Below are 19172 nucleotides of genomic sequence, written 5' to 3'. Positions count from 1 at the left end.
AATTTCTTTCCTACCATTTTTACTTGGGAGGGAAAAAAAGATTAGATTGATAGTAAATTAAACTACAGGGGTAAGCAAAAGTGGCTTTACATTGTGACATTCTGACATTCTTACATTCTTTTGAGTTAAAGCTATTGTAATAATCATAGCCTGCTAGTCTTTTTCCATATGAACAACTGTAAACCTAATTTTGCCCACCCTGTGTGGTTGGTTATTCACACTTGAATATTTGGCAGACGTTTTCTCAAAAAAAAAAAAAATGAATGAAATGGGACATCAAGAAAAACAGCTGAACTGCTTCAGAGGATCCCTCTGACTGCTATGCTGAGATAGACTGAGAGGTAATATAATGTAAAAGAGAATAAATTGTAAATGTCAGTGATTAAATACAATTATTAGCACTGATGCTTCCCCCCACCACCACCTTACCCTAAAGAACAGGAGAGAGCCAAGCGGTAAAACCCCATCCTGATAAAACTTGATAAAGGTTTACAACGTGCCTGGAGAGCAAGCCCTGCCCCGAACTAGAGGTGGTAGCAGCAGACCAGGAGAGGTGACCGCCTTTGCTGGAGACAGAAAGGAAGGAACTGGATAGAGGGTATGGGTTAGTTTACATAAAGAATCAAAAGAGTAGACCTGGCTGGCATAGCTCAGTGGATTGAGCGCAGGCTGCAAACCAAAGTATTGCAGGTTCGATTCCCAGTCAGGGTACATGCTGGGTTGCAGGCTATGACCCCCAGCAACCACACATTGATGTTTCTCTCTCTTTCTCTCTCTCTCTCTCTCTCTCTCTCTCTCTCTCTCCTTCCCTTCCCTCTTTAAAATAAATAAATTAAAAAAATTTTTTTAAGTTTAACTAAACTTCACCTTTAAAAAAAATCAAAAGAGTAACATGGACAATACGAACGGCAAGAATTTAAAAGGAAATTAGTAATTTAGAGAGCACTTCATGAACTGGCTGGGATTTACATTGTTAGGTTTCACAAAGGCAAACAGGATTTGGGTCTGTTTCATTACCTACTGTACTTCAAGTATCTAGACTGGTACCTGGCACATCACAAGTGTTTAGGAATTGTTGAGTGTTGAGTGTGGAAAGATATCATAATATCCTAGAGTATGCTGGACCCATGCTAATTCATGTTCTTAGTCAGTCTTCAACTTCACCAAGATAGGTAATACCAGAGAAAAGATATATTTCAAAACATGCTTCCTAAGTGGTAATACTAGCTAACATGGACAGCTTCTATGGTGCACTAAGTGTTTCATGTGATGTTTGGGAGGTATTGTGTTTTACCAGCAATAAAGGTTCAGAAAAGTAATTTGGTCACAATTACTATGTGACTAAGCCAGGATTTGAACCAGGTCCTTCTTTGTTCCAAAGTACAAAGTCTTTTTTTTTTAAGATTTTATTTACTTATTTTTAGAGAGAGAAGGGAAGGAGATAGAGAGAGAGAGAGAGAAACATCAATGTGCGGTTGCTGGGGGTTATGGCCTGCAACCCAGCATGTACCCTGACTGGGAATCGAACCTAGGACACTTTGGTTCCCAGCCCGTGCTCAATCCACTGAGCTACGCCAGCCAGGGCCCAAAGTACAAAGTCTTAAATATACTGTTCCCCAAACAGGTCTAGTATCTAAAAACCATAGTAGAGTAATTTTAAATCAGTTATTGTCTCACATAAAAAAAACGAAATATTAAAAATGTAGTAAATCCCACTGAAGGACTATCAGAGCAACATAAAAAGTTCTTATACAACTAAGTAAAAGTATTAACTTGGAATATTTTGAATAAAGATCATTTTAATGGGAAGAGTAATAATTTGTGAGGGAAAACATCCATTCAAGGATCTGAAAATAAAGTGGAGTCCAAATAAACTGAATGGAGCCAGTTATTCTTTTTTGTTCTGGTGTAGAATTATATTTCTATCAAACACAGGAGGGCAGCAGATGATGCTCTGATAGAAATTACTTTTGGAAAGAGCTTGAAACGTGTAGGGTCCTGCTTACTTGGGAGAAAATCAACTCCATATTTACTGACAGTGATGTTGTAATCAGAAAGCCATTCTGTGAACTAGAAAGTAATGAACATGGGATAAGACGTGGACCCTACCCTAAAAGGGTGCTGGTGAAGGAAACAGAAAACAGCACATAAATACCTCTGATCTGTAGCAGGGAGGGGTACGTGCTAAAGAAGAAGGGCTGTCCAGCTTTTTACGAAGAGATTACTGCAAACTGCTGGTGAGGGTGTGGATGAGGATGTTTCTGAGAAAGAGTCTTTTGAGCAGAACCAGGAGTGATAAGTAGGACTTACATATGTTCAGATGATAAGGACAAGGAATCATAAGCCTTTGAGGATTTTACCAGCTGGCCTAGCAAAGGCAGAAGATCTCAAACCACTCATTCCTATTTAAAACCTTTCCGGCACTTTCAATAACTCGTTGTTTATATCATCCTCCACTCGTCCCCTCCTGCTTTCTTCATAAAGCTGGAAAAGCAAGCGGAGGTCTAAATCCTAAGACTGTGACCTCAATCTTCATAACTCTGGGAAAGTTATTATCTCATTCTACCACTAAGCAAACAGACATGGGAAAAATTAAGGGTTTTTTTTTTGTTTGTTTTAACTATCACTCAGCTAGCAAGTACTCACACAGGGGACTCAAGCCTGATTCCAGCATCCGGGATCTTCACAGGGTGGGCCAGGGTTTCCAAGCCTGTTTCACAGGATCCTGTCCGTGCAAAGTTCTAGATGGGTATTCGCCGGGTGGTGGCGGGGGGAGTCTGTCAGGGATAAGGGTAAGGGCATATCTTGATTTTAAAAGGTTCGGAAATGTTCCACACCTTGGAAATTCATGCTTCAGATTAGTTGTTTAAAGTTCGGCAGTAAGAAGCTCTGCTTAGCTCATTTCCTAAACCTATTTGATCTTGGAGTTCATTTTCTCAAGAAATACTTACCAAGATAATTTTTGAGAATTTTTTTTTGAGGGGAGCAGGGGGGTACCGCTTTTGGCAATGAAAGAAATTTGAATAGAGAAAGGATGTATGCGGCCCTGGGCTTGAGGAAAATGAATTTGACGGCAGTGTGTAGGTGGAACCCATAACCACAGATAATTTTCCTTTCCTCCTTGGGCTGTGGTGCTCTCAGCTGAAAATGAATACCTTTGTGAGCAGAGAGTTCTTTGTTCTCAGCTCTGATTCTTTTCAATTCTCCAAGACTAGCAACTTAAAAGATCTTAGAAAGAAAAGAGACAGTTATATTACGCAGATTAGTAATGAAGTTATCTGAGGTTCATTCTCCAAAGCAAGGGCATGGGGCGGGGGGAATGTTACTGAGGGATTTGGACACTTTTGTTCACTAATTGTGTTAGTATCTGGAGTGATCAGTAGTGAGTGACCTGGCAGCTAACATTTGGCCTACTTCAGAGAGATGACAATTTGTTCTTAATGTAACTGGCTTCTTACTCCATGTCCCAAAGTCTTCCCAGGCTCCCCATGTCCTTCATTGCCCTTACCTGCAGTACACACATCACACATACCTGCCCACTCAGTCAGAAGCAGTGCAAACTGGGAAAGGGCGAGTGGTGCTGGTAGGAACTCAGAAATGGAAGACTCAGTGTCATCTCTCATGTAATCACACAGAGGGTCTGTGCTTCCTCAGAATCCCTGCATCTCCACCTCCCTCGCTTCCTACCCACTCTTCTCAGTTGTTAATCTAGCCCTCAGCTTTCCCTCTTACCCCTCTATCTAGCAGCCTTAAAAAAATCCTATCCTTTCCATGGCTGGTGTGGCTCACTTGGTTGGAGCATCATCTGGTCAACCAGTGTCTTGGGTTCAATTGCTAGTCAGGGCGCTTCCCTGGGTTGTGGGTCCATGGTCAGGGTGCATGCAGAAATCACCCAATCAATGTGCTTCTTTCACACATTGAAGTTTCTTTCCTTTCTTTTTCCCTCCTTTCCCCTCTCTCTAAAAACAAATAAATAAAATGTTTTAATAATTCATATCCTTTGTAACTCCATGTTTCTTCACAATGCAGTAGCCCTCAGATCAGAAATGTCTCACACTATTAAAATGGCAGGAAATAAAGTAGTTTTGGGGGTTGTGGTATCAAAGAGTTTGGGAGTTCAGCTCCTCAGCCTCTCTCCTCTGCTCAAGCTCTCAGCCAGCAGACTGGTCTCTAGTTCTGGTCCAGCTCTGTCAGAATTCTGCCCTTTACAATGAGGGCCTCACAGTCTACCTTCATCAGTTTTGCTCTGAGGATCAAATATATGTACTTTTTAGGGGAAAAGGTCAAATTAAAAAATAAGGAAGGCACAAAGAATAATATAACATGGGGTATTCTACTTCGAATGAACAACTGTTTATATTTTGTACATTTGCTTCCCCTATCCTATTTTTAAAATAATTTTCCAAATAAGGAAGATCCTTACTCTGTCCCATCTTTTAAAAATTATATGACTAGAAGAAATTTTTCTAAAAATTAATTTAAAAGAAAGCAAAATGTATATTTCCTGTGAAATTTACAGCTTGAACATTTCTCACTCGTGGTGTTTTGTGCTAGGGTAACTCGAACTTTGGATGATAAAGTGTTACTGAGCAAGGACAATGGTTTGAGCTGGTATTGTCCAACCTGTAGCTTAGTATTCAATACACTATAGACCAGGGGTGTCCAACTCATTTTCACTGAGGGCCACATCGGCCTCAAGATTGCCTTCAAAGGGCCGAATATAATTTTAGGACCATATACATGTAACTACTCCTTACCAGTTAAATGAGAGCTCAGCACTGCAGCCAGGTAGAAGCAAGGTGCTGGGCTGGATAAAACAAAGTGGAGGGCTGGATTTGGCCCATGGGCCTTGTGTTTGCCACCTGTGCTGTAGATGGTTTAAAAATATTTGTTGTCCAACAACCTTATTATCAGATCAGGTAAAGCACTGAAGAAATATAAGAATGATTTTAAAAAATAAGATCACAATTAATAAGGAAAATATATATACCAATGGAGATCCAGGTTGCATCATAGTGGACACTCAATAACTGTGTTTGTTGAACAATGTGTAGGCAAATGAATGGACAGATGAGCAAACAAATACACAAGAAGCAGTGGGGATTGGGTAAAGTTGATATGGACATACAAAGTAACAAACATAGATTGATTATGGATCTTTCCACCCTTAGGTTCAAAATAGAACCCCGATATTTTGTGATGGGTAAAAACCTCACTGAAGTGATTTTAATCCTGGCAAATGTGATATGCATGATAGATTTTTTAACCTCAAAGAAATGCACACTTATTCCAATCCCTTGTCATAGTAAGAAACAATGTGAAAAATATCAAATGCCTAAGTAACTTGAAAAGTTCCCCAAAAATGTAAGTTTTAAGCTAGGTAAATCTCAGGATATATTTTTGATTGGATAAGCAATGTCACAACATTCATTTTTATAGGGTCACAAGGGAGTGCTTAGTCTCTTGAGGAAGGATATTTTGCGGAAAACAAGATTATCTCTCATAAGAAGAAGAAAAAATGATTGACATGGAAAATGAAGGCTAACATAAATACATCTCAGTGTGGATCTAATTTGGGGGTGGTGAACATAACATGGTAACACAGGATAAAACGTGCACATTATTTTCCATTAATTTTAACAGTCCTGTACTAAATGGATTCTGACTTGTGAAAAGTCAATATATTTATACGCATGGTTGTAAGCTGGTTTGGTATTCAATTTTTCCTCTGTTTCTTTAGTATTCTCTCTGGATTTTATTCTATCTCCCTTCCTGTTTATCTCCTTTTGATTCTTGCTGTTCTGCAATAAGAAACCTAACAGACAATCAACATAGTGAAGCCTATCCGAGTTCAGAGCCCTACGACAACTTTAGAATTCACATAGTAAGACCTGTAGTGCTAATTACATGTCACGTAATCTGAAGTTTGTGTTCTAGGGACACAAATTTTTAAGGTAGTAATCCAGAGTTTGACAGTACACATTTATTTCTATAAAATGTTGTTAATGGGATTAAATGCTAAATAATATTTGTATATTTTTATGGGTGGGTACAGCAGAAGGAAGTTATAGGGATTATTCATTTGCATTAGGAACACTTGACGATGTGAAACGTGAAACGTACTGTGAAACGTACATTTGAACTGATTATGCATGCTTCTGTAGCAAATACCTGCAAAAAAACCTTAAGGGTGATTCATTTACTTAACAAAGGTTTCTTTTAAATGAGACCATAGTTGTGAGCTTATTCACTACCGAGGCCACCCAGGCCAGGACTCTTAAAAATGTGTCTGGTAGGAAGACAGGTGTCTGGATGCTGTTACCAGAAAGCTATCTAAAGGGCACATCTTTCCAATAGCATCTCACGAAATGTGAAAGGGCAGTATCGTGCCCTAAGGCCACTCTTGATAGTTGAAGTTTCAGGGTAGGGTAGTTTCGGGGTGTTGTTTCGGTATTTCTGAAAGGATTGTTTTAATTTTTAGAATATATTCATTTCTAGACGGATAAAAATAAAAGTAGATATACAGTTGTCCCTTGAACAATATGGGAGTTAGGGGCACTGAACCCCATACAGTGGCAAATCTGAGTATAACTTTTGATGCCCCCAAAACTTAACTACTAATAGCCTATATATGGCCAGAAGCCTTACTGAAAACATAGTCAATTAACACATATTTTATATGTTATATGTATATTATATGCTTTATTCTTAACAATAAATTAAGCTAGTAAAAAGAACATGTTATTAAGAAAGAAGCCAGAGAAAATACATTTACAGTGTTGATTGAAAACAAATCCATGTAACAAGGAACCCACTCAGTTCAAACCTGCCCTGCTTGAGGGTCAACTGTGGGCTCGGAAACAGGAACAGATACAGGTATCACCACACAGAAAGTCTGCTTGACATTAAACGCCTGTAAAATTATCTCAAACTTGCTCTTTGACCTGATAGAGTTGCTCCGGGTCTTCATGGAAATTTACATGTATAGCTATTCAGCTTACCCGTACTCTATCAATGAGGACTTTGTCCTACATCTGAGTACTTTTAAAGGTATTTAAGGCCCCTTCCCATTCGAAAGTATTATTTCTGATGCATATAAAAGCCTACTTGTGCCTCAGACACAAGAACAGGAAAGACCAAGGTAAAAACCGGCCCCCACTCTGTGCGCTGCCCATTTGGGGTTTCACATAACAACATAATGCATGTATGGGTTTCCACTTAGCCTTTCATTCTCAAAATTCCAATTAGCATTAATAATAACTAGCTCATTTTTTCCCAAGTATGCACAGGATAATGCTGATTTTTATGAGCTTTCAGTGGTATAGTTTCTTCTGACCAGCTCCAAATTGCTGAAATCTTTTGGTGTCAGACTCTTCGTGAAAATGCGAAAATGCAATTTTATATGCCTAGCACGTTAATAATCAACACCCGCTGGCTTATCTCTGCCACGTTAAGCACTGAAGTGAATATGGCTCTTACTTGTACACCAAGTGCTATCCCCGGAATGGCACGGTTTTCTTTGTGCTTCAGCCTAATCTGCTGAATATTTTCTGTTTCGGATTTCCATTGAACCTTGAGTGTCAGTAGTACATGGCACAGAAACCTGAAAAGGATTAAATTCAGACTCCCCTCTCATTTCCATGTGGGTATCTTTAGTAAGAGATACCAAAGAGTATCTTTAGCACTGCTGTTTCAAGAGTTAATGTTGAATTTTTGCTCTAAATTGGTGTCATGGTTTAGTTTTTCATAATGAGAGATTATGGTTTTCTAAAGACACGAGTTTACCATGAATATGTGGTTAATAAATGTCCAAACGGTATCTGTTATACCGTGTACTTACAGAAACTCCACCCGACACGGACACTTACATGAAACCTGCATTCGTCCTGCTCAGAGGGGACTAAGTGTCCCGGTAGAAGGCCACAATGACCTGGGCAAGGCCGGGGGAGAATTTTCCCTTCCTACTTGAGAGAAGTTCGAAGGGAGAGACGATTTTACTTATTTTTTTCTTTTAACACAGTGCTAGTACATGGAGGCATGCCATAAATATTTGTCGAATGTGTCTTCCCGCCCAGGGTGGGGTGTCCTCCCTACCCTAAGCCTGGATTATTTCAACTAGAAGAAAACAGGGGTGGAGATATTGACATCCACACTGCCTGGTTCATGTCACTGACCAGCCCAAGTATTTCTGTCCTGGTGCTTCGTGATCCAGAGCTCAAGTATGTGACCACAACTTTGTTTTTCTCTTTCTTGGTTTTTTATACCTAATTCCTCAGTGTTGCCTCCATTTGCTGAAGGCTACCAAGAGTTCTAAGGGCTATATGCTTTCAGGTTCAAGTTCCAGACTTTCCCTGAATCCAGCATTTTGGCCAGGGGCAATAACAAATTGACTAACTTGGCTTTAGGCAAGTGTTCCACCTCTGGATTCCAAGTGGTGTCAATACAAGCAGAGGTACCTCACCCCACAGGAGGCAAGGGGTCTGGACCCATTGAGAGAAGTAGGAGATAGTTATAGGAAGACTGAATGGGCAAGAAATGGCAAGAAATAACAAGTGTTGGTTATGGATGTGGAGAAAAGGGAACCCTTGTGCAGTGTTGGTTGGAGGTATAAATTGGTACAGCCACTGTGAAAACATTATGGAGTTTCCTCCAAAAATTAAGAATAAATTATTATTGTGTAAGCCACCCTGTTTGTGGTACTATTATAGCAGCCCTAGGAAACTAGTACAAATGGTTTTAACAGCAGTTTTTTAGATTGTGTAGCAGAGTGTCAGATACATAAACAGGGTTTTGCTATAAAACAAAACAAAGCCCAACCAAACCAATTGCAACTGTAATAGGTCTTTGGATTCCAGAAAGGCATGTGTGACAAGCAACTTTTCTTGTAAGTCTGTTCCCTCAGAACTGATCTTCAACATGCAAAGTCCACTCCCCTGTGTGTTCCAGGAAGGCATGGTGGATCTAGGCACTGTGACCTTACACAGACTACGTCTGCTGTCCTCCAAAGGCACATACAGCCACTTCTGTCTTGATCTGCTGCAATCTCTGTTAACTAACGTTGACTAGTTCTGTCAGAAGAGACAGGAAGGTGTAGTAGATAGGAGATAGGCATGAGCAGAGTAGGAACAGCAGGCCGGGTGCAGGGGGTGACCAGGGTGGAGAGCCCCGGGTGCCCAGCAACTGGCAGAACTACAGGCCCCTACACAACCCCTTCCTTAAGCATGAGCCTCTGGAGATGACATCTAGGCCTCACCTGTGTTTCAACTCCAGGCCAGAAAAACTGCAAAACCAGGTGAAGCAATGCCATGGCTGACCTCAGGACCAGCTGCCAACCAATCAGTGGAGACCATGACCCTGAGGAGACACACCAGGAGAGCTGATGAGTGTTCTATTGAGATCCTCACCTGAGACCTCAGATAAAAGCCCTGCTGTCTCTATGGAGCATACCCGTGCCTCTCCCTACCCTCTTCTTTCCCCAGGGATAGTTTTTTCTTTCTTTCTTCCTTCCTTCCTTCCTTCCTTCCTTCCTTCCTTCCTTCCTTCCTTCCTTCCTTCCTTCCTTCTCTCTCTCTCTCTCTCTCTCTCTCTCTTTCTTTCTTTCTTTCCTTCCTTCCTTCCCTTTCTTCCTTTTCTTTCTTTTCTTTCTCTCCACCCCTCCACCCCCCCCCCTCTCCCTCCACACACATACCCAGCATGTTATCTCTTTCCTAATCTCCAAGGGCCCCTCTTTTGCTGTTATTCCTTTTCTGAGCCCATTTCTTCTATTTCTATGACTTTCTAAATAAACTTTCTTTTGGGTCTTGCTCTGAATTCTCCTCTCAGCCAGAACTCAAGAACCGAGGTTGCTGAACCGAGATTAACACCCAGTGCCATGTTTCCACCACTGACAAAGGGAAATTGCTTGAGTCTTAAATCTCTCAATGGCTGGGGCTTTCCAAAGCTCTTCAGCAGTATTCTCAGATCCATCCCACACTGCTTTACTTGGATGGGGATTCCCCGAAGCCCCTCTGAAACTGGAGAAGTCCCCGGGAGCCACCAAGGAAGTGGGCGCCGGCCTGGACAGACTGAGAACGAATGAGTGACTTCCGCCTCACTGGCGGCTTAGACCACGCTAATGCAGGCTCTGCACAGCCATGGAGGCTAAGGATCTGAGGCCTCGAAGGATCAGGGGGTTAAGCTGCCTGGATTTAAATCTTGTCTGTCACTTATTGGCTGTGAGAAAAACCTCGGAAAAGTAACCTAATTGGTTTCTTCTGCCTCTGATTTCTCCTTCATTGAATAGGAATAATTTTAGAACCTATTTATAAGGTTTGCTGCAAAGTTTAAATGATTTATTGCACAGAGTGCAAATTAAAAGCACGTTGTAGGTAGCCAGTAAATGTAAGTAATTATAATTGTGCCATATCCTTAAATGTAAGTAATTATAATTGTGTCATATCCCTTATGCAATTTCCATAATATTGCAAATTATCAAGTCTAGAGACTTGATATATATTTGACAAAATATTCAGGCATATCTCACAGATACTGTGGGTTTAGTTTCAAATGAACACAATACAGTGAATATTGCAATAAACCAAGACACATGAATTTTTCAGGTTCCCAACACATATAAAATTTATGTATTTACTGCACTGTAGTCTACTTAGTGTGAAATGGCATTATGTTTTTTTAAATAATGTATATTCCTTAATTTTAAAATATTGCTAAAAAATGCTAGCCATCATCTAAGCCTTCGGTGAGTTGCAGTCTTTGTGGTGGTGGAGAGTCTTATCTTCAGTCTGCAAAAAATGCCACAATAATATCTACACACACTTGGCAAAGACATTTCAGCTCACTGAGCTCTGGTTATGCATCTCTGAAACACAAGATTCTCTACGTACTCTACTGTGAATAGCATATCTGCATACACATAAGCTAAATCCCTCCCGTTATTCCAAATAATTGCTTCTGTACATCTACAAATTTCACAGCCCAGCCCTTATAATCAAGAGAGATCACTGACGTGTGGCTGTATTTATTTCTTTTAAAATGGGGTGAGGTTTTTTTATGCTTTGCATGTTTTTCTATTTTTCTGGTGTCTGTGAAATTCACATAACATACAATTAACCATTTGAAAGTGTAAAATTCAGTGACATTTAGTGGATTTGAATTTTTGTAATTCTTCTTGTATTATTATTTTCAGGTGTGCAATATTATAATTCGACATCTGTGTATACTATAGTGTGCTCACCGCCCAAACTCTAGTTTTTACCTGTCACTACACAACTGGCCCCCTTTACCCATTTTGCCTCTTCCTGTTTCCCCTCTGGTAACCACCAGTTTGTTGTCTGCATCTATGAGTTTGTTTTCATTTTGTTTGTCCATTTGTTGTTTCTTTTCATACTCCACACATGAGTGAAATCATACAGTATTTGTCTCTCTCCATCTGATTTATTTCACTTAGCATAGTATCTCCAAGGCCCATCCATGCAGTTGAAAATGGCAAGATTTTATGGCTAAGTCTATTGTAATACATCACCACATGTGGTATATTGTAATATATCACATCTTCTTCATCCACCTATTCATTCATTGATGGACAGGATTGGTAGAAAAGAAAAATGAAACAGTAGAGCAGCAGTTTAAATTACTAACAGGTGAAACCACCTTGGCTGGGTAGACTAAAGGACTACTACCCCCAGCTCTAATACATTTGAATGATCAGCCAGTGGAACCTGTCGCCCCATGTGCCAGATGGGGACCCCTGCTGAACCATGGAACACTGTCAAGCCTGGGAAAGAAGTCATTCAGTGGAATTTGCAATGAAACATCCCACTGGAATGGGTCAGTTACTTTGCATCCCTGGGTGAGAGAGAACTACTCTATCTCCAGTGGGATCCCATTGTCCTGCTGCAAGCCAGACCTGTTGAAATGAACTATGCCTGGAGTGAAACAGGCACCACTGAAGGGGGGCAAGGGGGGAGGCTCTGGTCTGGTATATCACACCCCCAGGCCATCTCCCCATTCCTAACAGTGCTGCCTCCACCAGCAAACATGTGTGTGATGTACAACCAGGTCAGGTTCCTAAAGCTGTCAATCTCGCTTTCCTCAAGGCCAAGGCCCAGCAGGCACATTCTGTTTTGTTGCTAGTACAATCATTTACCATGATCTTTGTCCCCTCCATTGGCCAGGAGAACATTCTAGCACAGGTAGAAGCCCTTATTACATTCACTCAACAAGCCTTAGAGGGTGGCCAACAAAGCCTGTCCTTACTGAACACTAAAATGTCTCTGAAGAGAAAAGCTGTCTTCCAAAATAGGCTAACCTTGGACATTATTACTGCCTTGCAAGGAGGTACGGGTGCCGTTATTCTAAACAGACTGTTGTGTGCTCATGCCCAATGGGTCTGCTAATGTGTCATTTTCTAAATCACATGAGAGCACAAGTGAGCACTCGGAGTGATCTCACCCCCTGCCTAGGGGACTCCATAAATCAGTGGTTCAGATCACGGGGTTCTTGGTGAAAAAATTGTTTTGGGAATCATCATCTTACTCTGTTTTTTCTTGCATGTACCGATATCATTGTAATGTCTGCCTCCAATGCAGCCAAGTAGCCACCAAACGAGATACTTGCATGCTAGTGAAACCCCTTGCTGATTCCTCAGGGCACAGCAGGGAGAAAGGAGTGTGCAAGATTGCAAGAGCCAGTCACAGGAGGTGGGGTGTTGGAGGAGGTCACTTAGACACGACTGCTGGTTAACTCAAGCTGGGTCCGGGCAATAAGAAGCTCCTCACTCCTCCCCATCCTTGGAATGTATACCCTGCACACCGATCCCATTGTGGAAGCCACTTTTAAGGACATAGCCTTGAGAGAGTGAGGTGTTGTAGAGATCATCTGGACCATGTGCATCATTGAACCCAGTGAAGGACTCCATGTAAACTTGTAAGGTTCTGATGGGGCGGTGTATAGATCTATTTACCTTCTGGTCACCCAAGACAAGCCTCACAGGTAAGTTCCCTTGCTTATTGAAGCTGCCACCTACCAATCTGGAGTGCTCTGCCCCTTTCTGTGGTCTCTCTTTGCCCTCTGTGTGTAAGGGTCAGTTTACAAACCAACACTACTGCAGTAGGAGATATCAACAGAATCTCTTTAAATTGCTCTTGGGTTAAGCAGGCAAAAATAGTAAGGAGGTTTGTCCTGACTGGTGTGGCTCAGTTGGTTGAGCATCATTCTGCTCAATGAAAGGCTGGTCACCAGTTTGATTCCCAGCCAGGGCACGTGCCTGGGTTACCAGCCTGGTTGGGGTGCATACAAGGGGCAACCAGCCAATGTCTCTCACATTGATGTTTCTCTCCCTCTCTTTCTCCCTTCCTCCCCCTCATTCTAATATTCATAAAGAAAATTTTAAAAATAGTAAAAAGGTTTGAAAAACATCATTGACAAGCTCTATCTATCAGATATACATAAAATAGAATAAAGCAAATTCATTCTCCAATCCCAGATTGAGAGAACAGCTCTCCTTAGTTACATATCTAGGTAAGACAACCCTTAAAACTCAATGCCACTGGCACAGCCAGCCAGCCACCACTCAAGAATATGCTGTCTTGATGGTGAACAGTCTCCATAGTTGTACACTCCACATCGATGCCCACCTACCCCAGCTACCTCTCATACACCAAATTCCATTCTGCATCATCACCTGCCAAGAGATAACATCAGCTGCTGAGTGCTGGGTAGTGCTGCCAGCTGCTGACCAAGAGGTCTGGACTCTGCGTTGTGCTGGGGGCTTGTGGCCCCAGTGCATACCACCCCATGCTGAATAATGGTGTTCTGACCAAATGACTCCCCCAGACCTTACAGTGGTGCCTGGACCTTGAATTTCCTAGGGGTTCATGACCCATCCCTCTCTCTCGCAGATGTTCCAGCAACACCACAGAGCATCCCGCAGCAGAGGCCAGTCTTCACGTGTTAACACCTTCTCATCAGTGCGAGGAGAACAGGCACAGATCCTGGGCTGCCACCCTACGACACACTGTGGCACTGTGCAGGGAGCCTTCAGGGGGCACTGAGAAGGCTCATCGTTCTCCCCCCCACAAGAAGGCAAATTGATCTTAGGTATTAGAAACCTACACTTGTCAGTCTTTTCCATGAACCATCTTGACGATGAAGCACTTTTGCAGGCACGCTTTTGCAAAGGCATCAGAGTAAAGCAGTAACTGCAAATGACAATAGACTTAAAAATGACCATAGTTGGAAATCTGATGAGAGTTCATGATCATTAAATTGACAAACAAATTTAGTGGCATACATTTCAAAATTACGAGTTATCATATTGTACCAGAACATACCACATTTTTAAGAGTTTCATATACGTATACCCTAAAAAATTAGCATCACTCCTTACTTGACAGTGCTTCCCATGTATTTTAACGTACCAAATAAGCCTGATTAAATTATATTGCTCCTTCATAAGAAGAGAGAAAACATCTTTAACATGTTTCAGATACCCCTGGGAAATCCCAGTTAATCCAAAGTCAGGGAGAGTATGCAGAATTTGATTTCTGGTAAGTTTGTCTAAAATATCCAGATTTAAAACACTCAGTTGCATAAGATCATAAGTTATTGTAAAAACAAGACTTATCTATTTAAACAAAGTGACAGTTAAAGACTTCAAAGGCAAATATAGAGAGTTACATAGTCGCAGATAAAACTTAGCTCTTCTAATAGAGAAGACTCCGTTTTCTTAAATCATCAAAGACCTGAAAAAGACAACGTGAAGCACAGGAAACTATTTTGATAAAACAGAGAATCCTTGTTTTCTAGGCAGATTACTTTAAAGTTAAAGAAAAGCTTTTCACAATCCCATCAAGAACAAATAGTTCAAGAAAACTTTTCCCATGTGGCAGATGAAAGAAAATTAAGTTTCAGTTTCACATAAGTACATTATTCGTATTAAAGCTTATTTTTTTCTTTAAGCCAGTTAAATAGATAGAGCTCTTTGACAAATTAATTCTGGCAATGTGCTCCAGGAGCAGAAAAATATCACATATACAGACCATGTGTCCATAGACACACCAACAGGCCCATAGCTTTCATTCCAAAACTTTAGCTGTGAGTCACGCACAACAAAATAAAACTCATCGGTTTAAAAAAAATATTTGAGTCCAAATGTGTCACTGGCAGACAGAACGAATTAAAATTATCCACTCTCACAAAGGAAGCTTTTTACTGATTTTTGTGGAGAAACTGAAATTTGTGTTTGTCCTTCACCAGAAATCTCACTGAGGCTGTTGACTAGATTTGGGGTACGGGAGCCTCTATTTCATTCTGTATTTTAAGAAGTGCCCCCACACTTCATTTTTCAGTCTCAGGCAATCGTGGGCAGTGTTTACATGTCAAAGACATGATGAGATTTATAATTTGAAGGAACAGAAAAGAATGCCAGTTTTTTCTCCGAGGATTTGGGGGGTATATTCCTCTATTATCAGAAGTCTAGGGTAATTACTATTTAAATTTTTCCTTTGTTTTAGGGGTTAGAGGACATGAGACACTTTGTCCATTTTAATGTCCGTGACCACAACACCCTCCCCTCCCATCCACTCTCCTCGATTTCCCAGAATTTTACCTCTTTGTGTCTTAGTCACACTTTGTCAAAGGACTGGATTCTTCATCTGTGGCAGCTTGAGCCCCCCTACTTTTGCAAAAAGGCGTGCTGAAGTCTCCACTTCATTATTCTGCCCTTCTGCCTTGGCTACCTGAAGCTAGCCGAGTAGTGGACAACTGGATGTCCATCTCTACCTGCGGCTCTTCTTCCAACATTCTAGCTCAGGCTTCAGACTCTGGTTGGGCATCAGTGGCTAGCTGAACTGCGCACAGCAGACCAGCCCACGGTAGCAGCCCGTTCTTTCTCTTCTCTGCCGCAGTGCATTATGCGTGGCTTCTCACACGAATTCATTAAGGCAGTTAGCTTTTTCAGAGCGTGCCTGTCCCCACATGTCAGTCCACAGCATCTGACATACGGGCCACTTCCCACATAGATTGGATGGTTTCAACTCAGGGTTTCTCCTGTGGCGCTGCGTCTTTCCCAAGGCCCATTTCTCCAGTGTTCTGGCTGGCTTCCTCATTGTTCTCGCGCAACCTCGGGAGCTGGTCTGCGTGATCCGAAACTGTTCCCCATACTCGCAGAGAACAGGGAGAAACTGAAGAAGGAGGCAGACCACTCTAGCTTGGTAGATAGATGGTTGCTTTAAGAAATGAGAGTCTTGTTTTGGGCACTGCCTGCCAGAATCTTAGGTTTATATAGAGTCCTTCAGTGGGTTCAACTACGGACACAGTCCAGAGGGCCTCTGCAACACCTTACTCTCTCAAGGCTATGTTTTTGAAAACGACTCCCACTGTGGGCACAGCGGTCAGAGCACACATTCTAAGGATGGGGGCGCTGAGCAGCCTGGGATTGCCTGAGTCCAGCTCATGAATCAACCTCCAGTCACACCCTCTCATCGACCTCTCATCCTCCAATTAAGCAGTGGATTTTTCGACTTTTCCTTAAATTCCCATAAACTTTTGGCAATTTATATTTTGATATAATTTTAAGGGTTCTTTGATAATTTTGATGCAATAAAACAGTTACAATACTTCAGGGTATGTTACATTATGACCCTCCCTCTTGAAGTTGGTAAGTGGAGACAAGTATCCTTTGCGATCTTTCTTTCTTTCATTTGCAATGATACATTTATTTTTTGATCTTGTTAGAGAGTTTTATACATAGGCAAGTGATTTGTTATTAATCTATTGACAATACAAGAAGAATAATCGAAAAAATCATCATATTTCTATTGTCAGGCATCAAAGCTGACCTTGTGTGCAATGGGAAAAAATGTAAGACAGAGGTTATTATTTTGTCTCAGCATGCTTAATTTTATTCATTCACGAGCTAATGTATATATTATGATAAAAATGCTAGGTCAAAAATACTAAGTATTTATTGAATACAATTAAGTGAGTAAAGTCAATTCTGTATTTTTATATAAGAGATGATTCTGACTGCAGGTCAGCCAACCTATTCACTCGCTTAACAGATATTTCTGTTTGTTTGTTTTCCCCTCTTGACACCCTTCACCCACTTCCTTAACCTTTGCTTTAAACTTTAGGCTCAAGAGCCTCCCATCTTCTGCAGGTCGTTTAAATAAGCACCTAGAGTTCCCTTTTCCTGTTACTTTGTATTGCCCAGCCTGCAGTACCTAGAGCAAAGGGTCTAACTCGCTCTGCTTAGAAGGGCTCCACAGCGTCGGCGCTGGAGTGGCTGGCCCCGGGGAAACATCACGGTGTTAAGCCACCATTCCCTTATGAGAGCCACCATTTCATCCCCGACTTGGAATATCTGAAAAATCACCTATTCCTTGAAAATTGCATGTATGCCCCCGCCACTTCCTTTATTGAATTTGTTTTTGAAAGTCTTTGAAAGTTCACTTCCTGCATGAATGCTCTGCCTGAGGCAGAGGGAGTGAATTTGCCTTCTTTATCTAAATACAGGCGCCCCTCCCCTCCTCCACCCCATCCAAAGCCACAGGGAGGGGGGAGCGCACAGCTTAGACGCAGGTTTACTTTCTGCCTTAACAAAGTATTGCTGTCTCCACACAAATGCCATAAGTATAAAGCTATGGCTTAATTTTACACTTTAGTTAGAGGATTTAATGTACTTTAAATTTCTTTTTTTTATTTAGATAAAATATTTTCTTTCTGAGAAACAGGCAAGGGAAAGGGTGTTCCTTCTCATTCTCCTTTCCTCTCCCTGTCTTGCCTATGGTCCTTTTATTATTCTCTGTTCTTTCCTTCTTCCTTTTGCTCCCTTTTAACATTTAATTTGACCATGTTAGTGGCCAATAGTGACCCTTCCTTCCTTACTCTAGAAAACCAAGTTGTGGGTCTAAGCTCTTTTATGCTTAATAAATTTATATTTATAATTTATGCTTAAGTAACAAAATTAATTGAACATAAAATAATTTATGTTTATGTTTTCTCTGGCTACAGAAAATAACTGTTAGAATTTGGTATCGTCTTTGCCCCCACTTCGCAAGACATGAATTACTTCACGTAGTTTTGCTAGTTTCTTCTCTTCTCCCCAAGGTGTAGAAGAATGCCAAAGTTTAGGATCCAAGCAAAACCTGGCTTAAATCCTGGCCATATGTGTGAATTTAGATGTCTTAACGTCCTTCTGAGGGTGGGCCTGGCACCTGTCAAGGCCGGGAAGGGGAAGGTAGAATTGGAAGACCATGTCATGTTGTGGAGCAGAAGGATTTATCTGGCGGACTTTGGGATGCTGGCTCCGTTGCAGGAGTAATTATGCATAGCTCAGAATCTAAGAAAAAACCGTGAGAAAAGGAATTAAAAATAAGATTTTTCAATGTGAGTATCCACCTTGATCCTGAAAGAAAACAAACCAAAGGCAGCAGCACCAACGGAGCCGAGTGTTGAGGTTAGAAACCCAAATACGACTCACTGAAGTCAGTGTGAACCAAGTGGAGATCCACCATGCAAAACACCGTACGTGCCATGAGAAGGTTTCAATCGAGTAAATAAAGTACGTGTAAGTTGTGGGGAAAAAAAGAAAAAAGCTTATATATTATACATATACTTTTTGAGCTTTCATCGGTTAACTACAGCAGAGATGTGGCGATTCAATGAGGAAAGTATGTAAAGTAATTTACACAAGGAGCATTCCTTTCATTGTTTGTCTTCGTTTATCAGCCCTTTCGGGACAAATTATAAACGCATTAATCTAAATTGCAGTGGCATTAGTAATCTATGGAAAAAGCAAACACAGGGCTGGCAGCGCAAGCAAACGTGTAACCCGAACACATGTAAAGGAAAGCCATTCATTGATTTTGCAACCTGGTAATTCACATGCAGCCCATGTGGTTTCCAGGGCAATCCACTTGCTGTTGTACTGAGCTGGGGAAATTTTGCAGCGAAAATTCAGAAATACAGGTATTTCTGATGCACTTTGATCTCTCATGGGGGAATTTTTTCCTTTTCTTGCTTAAACAGCCAGTCATAGTAATATATTTACATAATAATATTTGTGAGGTGGAATTGTGGAAAAACCAGGCACTTGCAATGTGGCAGAATTAGGTTCTTTGATGGTGAGCAAGTGGTATGACTTCTCCATACCTCCAGTTGGTTCTTGAGCT

This window comes from Phyllostomus discolor, chromosome 4 (assembly GCF_004126475.2).
Source record: "Phyllostomus discolor isolate MPI-MPIP mPhyDis1 chromosome 4, mPhyDis1.pri.v3, whole genome shotgun sequence".
Taxonomy (NCBI): domain Eukaryota; kingdom Metazoa; phylum Chordata; class Mammalia; order Chiroptera; family Phyllostomidae; genus Phyllostomus; species Phyllostomus discolor.
The sequence above is the reverse complement of the archived record's forward strand: the minus strand, read 5'-3'. Positions refer to the sequence as shown.